Below are 10,387 nucleotides of genomic sequence, written 5' to 3'. Positions count from 1 at the left end.
TTCTACCCCCTTGTCCCTCTTTTCTCCTTCTGGGACTCCCATAATTTGCAGATTGTGTCTGCAGATCTGCAGAGACCTGGTCTCGTCAGAGATCCCATCCCAGGTGTGGAATCCCACAACTGAGAAGCGACCCCCAAAATATAAAACTTGTCCTCAAGGAATGAAAGGACTGTGCCACACATCAGGCACCTGACCCTTGGATCCAGCACCAGAAAGGCAAGCCTCCAAAACATCTGGATTTTTGCACCATTTTTGCAATCTCATTCTAACTTGCCAGTGATGGAGCTGGCGAGCACCATTTTTGGTGCACTCCTTCTAGCCTGCTAGCAGCAATGGGCATGCTCCGCACCCAGTCCACCCTACACAGTAGCTGAGAACACAGTCTTAAAAAGCCTGCAAGCAGAACCGCTCATCCAAAATCCAGCACAAAAGCAACAGTTTGAAAACACCTAAACAATAAGTGAGGGAGACCCACTTACTAATCCTGAAGTGGCTGCTAGACAGGCAAGAACCTGCAGTGACGTTCTCCAGGAACAGAAATGCAGGTAGGCTCCATTTTTGCAATCTCATTTTAACCTATGGGTGATGGAGCTGGTGGGTGCCATTTTTGACACACTTCCTCTAGCCTGCTAGCATCTATAGGCATGCTCTTCACTCTGCCCTCACCACACTGCAACCAGATTGGCCAAGAACTCTGGGCCCTGCCCACTCCTCACAGTAATCACACCACAATCAGGCTGGGCAAGCACCCTGTGCCTCATCCTTTCCACGCAGCAGCCAGGCCGCAAGTGGGTGAGCAAGCCCCTCAAGCCCAGCCCACCATGCACAACTGTGTGAAAACCAGGCTGGGTGAGTGCCCTGTGCCCCACCCTACTCGCACAACAGTCACACTACAGCTAGGCAAGCTCTCTGCACCTGACCCTCCTCATGCAGCAGCCGTGCCACAACCATGTCAGGCAAGCACATCATACCCTGCCCTCACTGAACAGCAGCCATGGCCCTGCCACAGCTGGCAGGAGTATGCAGTCCATCCTTCAGTCCACATGAGGGATGCTTCTTGAGTACCTGGCTCTGGACGCCAGTGGAGATTGACTTCTGGGCCCCATGGATCATCTCCTACACAAGACCACTCCTTCAAGACTGGAAGAGGTAGCTGTTTTGCCTAAAACACAGAGAAAAACACACAGAGTCAGGTAAAATGAGGAAACAAAGGAATATATTCCAAGCCAAAGAACAAGACAAATCCCCAGAAAGACCTTAATGAAAGGGAGATAAGCAACCTACATGATAAATATTTCAAAATAATAGTCATAAAGATGGTCACTGTCCTTGGGAGATGAATGGATGAACACAGTGAGAACTTTAACAAAGAGATAGAATATATAAGAAAGTGAATGTTATAAATGAATATGTTACAAACACTTATACAAAAATATAAATGTTACAAATGAATGTTATAACCTAACTGAAAAATACTCTAGAGGGGTTCAACAGCAGAATGGATGAAATAAAAGCACAAATCAGCAAGCTGGAAGACAAAGCAATGGATCTCATCCAGATAGAGTAGCAAAATGGAAAAAAAAATTAAAAAGTGATGATACTTTAAGGAACCTCTGGGGCAACGTCAAGTGGAAGAACGTTTGCATTATAGGAGTCTCAGAAGGAGAAGAAAGAAAAGGCCAGAAAAAAATATTTGGAGAAATACTGGCTAAAAACTTCCTTAATCTGGGAAAGGAAACAGACACCCAGGTCTAGGAAATCGAGAGTTGCAAATAGGATGAATTCAACGAGAACCCCACCAAGACACATTATGATTAAAATGATAAAATTTAAGGATAAACAGAGAATCTTAAAAGCAGCTAGAGTAAAACAATTTATTTCATACAAGGGAAACCCCAAAAGGCAATAGGCCACAAGGGAGTGGAATGACATATTCAAAGTAATGAAAAGAAAAAATTTCCAAACAAGAATTCTCTACCCAGAAAGGTTATCATTCAGAATTGAAGGAGAGATTAAGAGTTTCCCAGATGAGCAAAAGCTAAAGGATTTCATCAACAATAAACCACCCTTATAAGAAATGTTAGAGGGACTTATTTAAACCAAAAATAATAGACACTAATCAATAATAAGAAAACATACTAAAGTAATAATCTCACTTGAAAAGGTAAACACAGTAAAGATAGTGGATCAATCACTTATAAAGCAAGTATGAAAGTCAAAAGACAAAAGTAGTGAAATTAACTAAAATTACAATAATTAGTGAAAGAATGCATAAAATAAAAAGATGTAAAACGTGTCATCAAAAATATAAAATGTGAGGGGGGAGTAAAAATGTTAAGCTTTGGAATGGGATCAAATTTAAGTTGCCATCAACTTTTATACACATAGGATATTATACGTGAACCTTACAGTAACCACAAAGAGAAAACTTATAGTAAATGCACAAAAGAAAATGAGAAAGGAATCTAAATATAACACAAAAGAAAGCCATCAAATCACAAAGGAAGAGGGAAAGAGAAGGAGAAAGGAACAGAGAGGAACTACAAAAATAGCTAGAAAAAAGTCAACAAAATGGCATGAATACATATCTATCAGTAATTACTTTAAATGTAAATGGACTAAATTCTCCAATCAAAAGATACAAAGTAGCTGAATGGATTAAAAAACAAGACTCATCTATATGCTGCCTATAAGAGACTCACTTTAGAAATTGGGACACACACAGACAGAAGGTGAAGGGATGGAAGAAGATACTCCATACAAATGGAAACAAAAAGAAAGCTGGTATAGCTATACTCATATATGAGACAAAATAGGCAAAGACTTAAAACAAAGACTGTAATAAAAGACAAATAAGGCCATTACATAATGATAAAGGGGTTAATTCAGCAAGAAGATATAAAATTTACATATATATATGCACTCAATATAGAAGCACCAAAACATATAAAACAAATAATAGATGTAAAGGAAGAAATTGAAAGCAATACAATAACGGTAGGGGACTTCAAAACCCAACTTACAGCAATGGATAGATCACCAGATAGAAAATAAGTGAGGAAATATCAGCCTTAAACAATACATTAGACCAGATAGACTTAATATACACAGAAAATTCCACCCCCAAACAGCAGAATACACATTTTTTTCAAGGGCGCTTAGAACATTCTCCAGTATAGACCCCATATTAGGCCACAAAACAAGTCTCAATAAATTTAAGATAATTGAAATTATATCAAGCATCTTTTCCAATCATGATATGAAATTAGAAATCAATGAAAAAAAAGAAAACTGGAACAAACACAAACACATAAAGACTAAACAACATGCTATTAAACAACCAATGGATCAACAAAAAAATCAAAGACGACATCAAAAAATACCTTAAGACAAATCAAAAGGAAAACACAACATTCCAAGATCAACAGGACACAGCAAAAGCAGTTCTAAGAGAGAAGTTCATAGCAATACAGGCCTACCTCAAGAAACAAGAAAAATTTCAAATAAACAATCTAACTTTACACCTAAAGAAACTAGAAAAAGAAGAACAATAATAAAGATCAGAAGGAAATAAATGAAATAGAGACTAAAAACAATAGAAAAGATCAATGAAACTAAGAGCTGGTTCTTTGAAAAGATAGAGAAAATTGATAAAGGTTTAGCTAGACTCATCAAGAAAAAAAGAGAAAAAGCCCAAATAAATAAAATCAGAAATGAAAGAGAAGTTACAACTGATACCACAGAAATACAAAGGATCATAAAGGACTACTATGAACAATTATATATCAACAAATTGGACAACCTAGAAGAAATGGATAAAGTCCTAGAAATATACAATCTTCAAAGATTGAATCATGAAGAAACAGACATGTGTTCTAGCTAAACTAGAACACCTGAAATACCTGACTATTAGAAATATTAGAAATACCTGAGTAACTGAGGCAAGACATTCATCTCTGTTTCCTCTAACTCAGAACTTAGGAGGAAAAGTAGTGGTCACTGCTCATAAAAGCTGCAATGTGAATTAAGAACCACAGATATCTGATGCAAGAGATTACAGATACAGACACACAATGGAATGCCTAAGGTCCAGAGAAGAAGCTGGGACAATTTCTTTGGGAAATTAGGATATTCAAAAGTATTCATGTATATGGAGAAATTTAGAAAGCCACATGCATGCGCAGCAAAAGATATGTTCTCAGAAAAGACATAAAAACACCTTATGTTTTCAACTGGAGCTGATCTCTAAGCTCATAGGAAAACTAGCTAAGTTATGGAACTGTGCCCCAGCACTGAGCCAACCTGCAAAGACTGAGACAGATGGTTGTTTTTATTTAATCGTTTATCAGTTTCTCACCTTTTTATTTTATTTTGTGGGCTTGTTTGTTTGTTTAGCTCTTGGTAGTGAAGGAAATCTCTGTTAAAACATTAGCTGAAGACAAGTTAAAGGAACAGAGACTTCTGTGACCTCACATGACAAGGAATATTCTTTTGAAAAAGTCACTAAATAAATGAACTACTATAGCCTTTAATAATAATAAGACAGGAAACCATGCAAAACAGAGAGAATCTGATCCCGAGAGTTCCTAATTTATAAAACTCTTAAATATGCTCAAAAGCCAAAGAAAAACAGAGACAAAAAACTAAAAGAAATTAGGAAAACAATGTATGAACAAAATAAATATATCAATAAAGAGATAGAAATCATAAAAAGGAACAATGTAAAAATTCTGGTCTGAAAGTACAATAACTGGAATAAAAAATTCAACAGTGGGGGGCCGGCCCCATGGCATAGTGGTTAAGTGCACGTGCTCCACTGCTGGCAGCCTGGGTTCAGATCCTGGGCACACACCAACGAACTGCTTGTCAGGCCATGCTGTGGTGGCATCCCATATAAAGTGGAGGAAGATGGGCACAGATGTTAGCCCAGGGCCAGTCTTCCTCAGCAAAAAGAGGAGGATTGACATGGATGTTAGCTCAGGGCTGATCTTCCTCACAAAAAAATAAAATTCAACAGAGGGATTCAACAACAGTTATGAGCAGGCAACAGAACTAGTGAACTACGTTCATTGCAGCCTTATTCACAATTGCCAAGATTTGGAAGCAACCTAAGTGCCCATCAAGGGTGAATGGATAAAGAAGATGTGGTATATGTACACAGTGGAATACTACTCAGCCATAAGAAATGATAAAATCCAGCCATTTGTGACAACATGGATGGACACTGAGGATATTATGCTAAGCAAAATACGTCAGAGGGAGAAGGTCAAATACCATATGATGTCACTCATAAATAGAAGATAAAAACAACAACCAACAAATACACAGAGATAGAGATTGGATTGGTGGTTACCAGAGGGGAAGGTGGGAGAGAGGGGGATGAAAGGGATGATTAGGCACATGTGTGTGGTGATTGATTGTAATTAGTCTTTGGGTGGTGAACATGATGTAATCTATGCAGATATAGAAGTATAATGACATATACCTGAAATTTATATAATGTATACACCAATGTTACTGCAGTAAAAATAAAAATTACACAATGAGATACCACTTGACATTCAGAAATACTCAGAAAATAAATGTTGGTGAGAATATATAGAAACTGGAACTCTCTGCATTGCTGTTGGGAATGTTAAATGGTGCATCTTTGGAAAACAGTTTGACAGCTCCTTAAAAATTAAACATATAATTACCATATGATTTAGCAAGTCCACTCCTAGCTATATACTCAGAAAATTGGAATTAGAAATTGAAACAGATAGTTGTACAACAATGTTTATAGCAGCATCATTCATAACAGGCAAAAGGTGGAAACAACCTAAGTGTCCATCAATATTGCATGTATACATACAATGGAATATTATTCAACCACAAAAAGGAATGACATTCTGATATATGTTCCAACATGGTGAGCCTTAAAAACACTATGCTAAGTGAAATAAACCAGGCACAAAAGGACAAATATTTGTGATTCCAGTTATATGAGATATCTAGAATAGGCAAAATCATAGAGACAGAAAGTACAATAGATTTTACCATTGACTGGGGAAAGAGGGAATGAGGAGTTAAAGTTTAATATGTACAGAGTTGCTGTTTGGGATGATGGAAAATTCTAGAATTGAATAGTTGGAATTGTTGCACCACATTGTTATCGTATTTAATGCCACTAAACTATACACTAAAAATGGTTAAAATGGTAAATTTTATGTTATGTATATTTTTCCATAATAAAAAATATTTTTTAAGGAATGAACTATTGATTTATACAACGCCATGACTACATCTTAAATACATTTTACAAAATGAAAGATTACATATTGAATTACACAACAATGTGAATATATTGAACACTACTGAACTGCACACTTAAAAATAGTTGACAGTAAATTTTATATTAGGTGTATTTACCACAATTAGCAATTTAAAAAGAAAACACACATTATATGATTCCATTCATATGATGTCCTACCAAAGGCAAAACTACAGCGACAGAAAACAGATCGTTGGTTGCCAGGGCTTCCAGAGGGAAAAGTGATTACAATGGGAAGGGACAGGGCAACATTTGTGTTGAAAGAACTATTCAGTATTGTACTGGGTGGTGGATACCTGACTCTATGCATATGTCCAAGTCCATATAACTGTGCCTCACCAATAGTGAATTTTAATTATGACTAAAAGTGAACAAACAAAAAACTGTCCATCAAGATGTTGGGAGATCCTAGGATAGAATGCAGACTGTGACAAATTAATCCAACTGTATTACAAATGTATAATGCAACTCGCTGAAGGAGATGGGGAAGATAGGTGTTGACCTAAGCAACCGTGTAAAATGTTGTTTTGACAGGAAATTTTAAAGTTAAAGATAAAAGGAACGTAAATATTACTCTAGTTGGTCAATTTGCTTCTCATAGTTGTATGGGTTAAAAATTCTGAAACTGATTTACATGTATACTAGGTTCGAACAAATATATAAATCAATTATGGTTGGTGGGAGAGAAGTTTCACACTTTCAGAGAAGCAAGTTACAGATGAGCGGAGTCAGAGACAACTGTGTGAACTTATGTTTAGCTTAATGGACATATAGATACATACACAATTACAGATGTGTGTGTGTACATGGGTTAGTGTATCACCTAGCTCTGTCCTCGTAGAGAACCTAGAAGTGGTGAAACTCCAGAAGCATCGAACATACTCGAACCAACCCAGGCCTTGGTTTCCAAACACCATTCACCAGTAAATTCACCAGAGCTCCTTGGAGAAATTACTGATTCTAATGATGGGGCAGAGACTTATACAGTAAAAACATTTCTTTCATCAAAAAGCAAAATATTGACTATTAATAGTTACGGCCTATTAGCACAAGTTATTAAAACCCTAAGTGGGACAGAAAGTAAAATAAACTAGGATTAGGTTTAGTACATAAGGAAAGTCAGAAAATATAAACCGATTTATAATTTTTGTAATTAGAGAAATAGAGCATAAAGAATATTTTGGAAAATGTCGTTATCACCAAAATTATTTTTAGAGAAGAGGTGTACTTCATACATGATAAACATTTTATTCCCAATGCTAACATTTTCTCAGCTTCCTCTTTTCCACATTTTGAATTTTGAGCTTCTTTTGCTCTTGATGCTAACTACTGGCTAACTGAGGCTTACATGAAATAACAGTCCCTTCAGTGTACTGTGAGTTTTGTATAACTTTGTGTTTATGTTCATGCATGTATTTACAAAATTAAGACAGAAATGAAAGACCATGCATGTCACCCAATGACAACAAATGTGATATTTATTTTTTTATAAATTTCAACTTATTTGAAGATTGAGATAATACCTGCAAAGTGCTTAGCATGGTGTTGACATCTTGTAAAGTGTTCAATAATCCGGGTGAACTAATATTTAATAATTGGAGAAGGGGATTTGTAAGGTGAAGCATAATCATAATGAAGACTTAGAGAACTATGTTGAACATGAAAGAATAAAGAATTAGTGAAATATTTAGAAATGATGAGGGACATGTGTTTCACGATGAAAATAATTATTACAGTATATCATTGGTTAAAAAAAGATAAAGTTCTCTAAAAAGGTATAATAGTATTAAAAAATGATCAAGAAGTGGGTCACAGAATTGACTTTTTGATTAAGTGGAGATAGCAGTGTCTAGGAAGAAATGGAAACCTTTGATGGACTCGCAAATGTAAGAAGCTGAGGCTTAAGCGTAGATTTTAGGCTCTAATATTCCAATCACAATGGTGCTGAACTTGCCAGGTGCCTGTTTTGGATGAAGACTATAGGTGTGGAGAGAGCAGGACAAATTGAGAAATGACTATTTTAAAGCCAAAAAAAGAGCCAGAATATAAATAAGCATGTCCTCTTTTACATACTACCTAAGGTTGTCCTTTGATTCCATTTATTCTGTGTGAAAACTTATTTTAACATCAAAATAGGTTTTCCTTTAGTCAGTCTTTCTCCAATCTAGAGCACAACAGAAAATCTGTGCAAACATACTGATCCCAAACGTTCTTATGTATAAATGAAACTTTACGACTGAAATATATTAATTTACTAACTGTGTTTCTTTAAATTATTGAAGGGTAAAAAGAGAAAGCTATTTCAGCCTTTGTTTAGTGAGTTGAAATCCACATATTTCAACTGCATTATCATTATTTACCCATTACATCATGGGACACATCTCAGACTACTGAAGAGAAACCTAACGTGTCTGTTCTTTATAAATTTGAGTACAGACTGGAGAGGAAGGGAAACAAAAATCATCAAAGCCTGAGGTTTTGATTAAGTATATTTTATATTTCATGCTGGAATGAACTAAAATACAGACTATAAAATGATCATGTTATGGAAAAAAATGTTTCAGAGAATAAAGCAATTGAATTTAGATGCATTTCAAAGGAGCCAAGATGGAGTGGCTCTCAATTTAATAAATCTTAAAATCTTATTTTCAAAATACCCTTCTGACAAATGAAAGGAATGACCACCTATTAGTTCTCATGCACTTTTTACTTAGCCAATACTATAGTACTTTTCTAAAGAACAGATTGAAATATCTCATTAAGTCCATTTTCTATTTAGATCCAAAAATGTTAATGTCTGTTTTAGGTAAAATATTTAGAATCTTAGTATTTGAGAGTGGTGGTGATAGTGGGTTTTTTGTTTTGTTTTGTTTTTTAATGTGCAGTGTTTGGATCCTGTGCAAAATGGGCAAGACCCTTTAAATTATCTTGCCCATTCATCTCTTCTGTTAAAAAACTGCACATTGCTCAGTAATAAAAGATGCGAATGATGAAGCCTGAAGCTAAAATATGAACTGCTGTCTCACACCTTCACGAGTAGCTGACAAGCCTCTTGGGTAACAAGAGCAGATGAGATAGAGCCCAGAATAATCACCTTGTGCTCCAGCTCACACACATCTATTCCATCTGCTCCCTGGGGCTTACTTCTATTTGGACCAGACTCCACTTCCAGCAGAAACTCTGCTGCCCTGACACGGGCATCACCTGCTATATCTACAGCTACCGCTCTCAGCACATCTCATTGTTCCTAGTGCCGCTTGATTGTGTATACATAGCACAAAGAATAGAGATTTTTAAAAACAATCCAGTAAACTTAATCTTGCAGGCAAAAGAGCTAACCAATTCAGATTTAAAAATTAGTTTACAATTAAATTACCTCCTATAAATTTTTCATGATTTATCATTCAATGTAATTGATAGTTTTGTTAGCAAAAATATATGTTATCAAATATTTCAATATATCTCTTGGATTGACCAAATGAGTTAATAGAGCAAGTGATCACAGCAATGAGAGCTAAATTTGAGTAATTAATTAATTATTCAAACAATGATTTTTCTTGACTATATAATAATACATTTCTCTATTTCAAATCCACATCTAGATTTTGCTTATTTAGGTGATATAGTTTCCACATTCCTGAGATTTTCCAGATTTGGTAAAAAATTCTTAAAGGCATTATAATATATTTCTGTTCAATCATGTATTCTTGTGGGAAGTTATCTCATGGAAAATTATTAAATGTTACTAAGTGAATATGAATGCATACACAGAGGCCTGAATATTTTTTAAACATATTGCAAAAGACAGCAATAGGGAATAATTCCTTGAGCAAATACAAATACGTAAAATGCATGTAATTTAATATTGTACTGGCAAACCAGTGAACATGAGAATTTTAAAGAAATTTCTGTGTGTTCAGAATTCTATCATGTAAATTTATTTGTTTGATTATTAAATAATATTTTAAATGCTTGAAGCAAATTAACTTTCCAAAAAATTTGCAAGTAAAATTAATATTTCAAGAATTGGTTGCTTGTAAAAGTCTATCCCTTCAAATGTTATAAGCATAACAC

The sequence above is a fragment of the Ceratotherium simum genome, chromosome 17, assembly GCF_057802395.1.
Source record: "Ceratotherium simum simum isolate JZ-2026a chromosome 17, ASM5780239v1, whole genome shotgun sequence".
In the NCBI taxonomy this organism is placed as follows: Eukaryota; Metazoa; Chordata; class Mammalia; order Perissodactyla; family Rhinocerotidae; genus Ceratotherium; species Ceratotherium simum.
The sequence above is the reverse complement of the archived record's forward strand: the minus strand, read 5'-3'. Positions refer to the sequence as shown.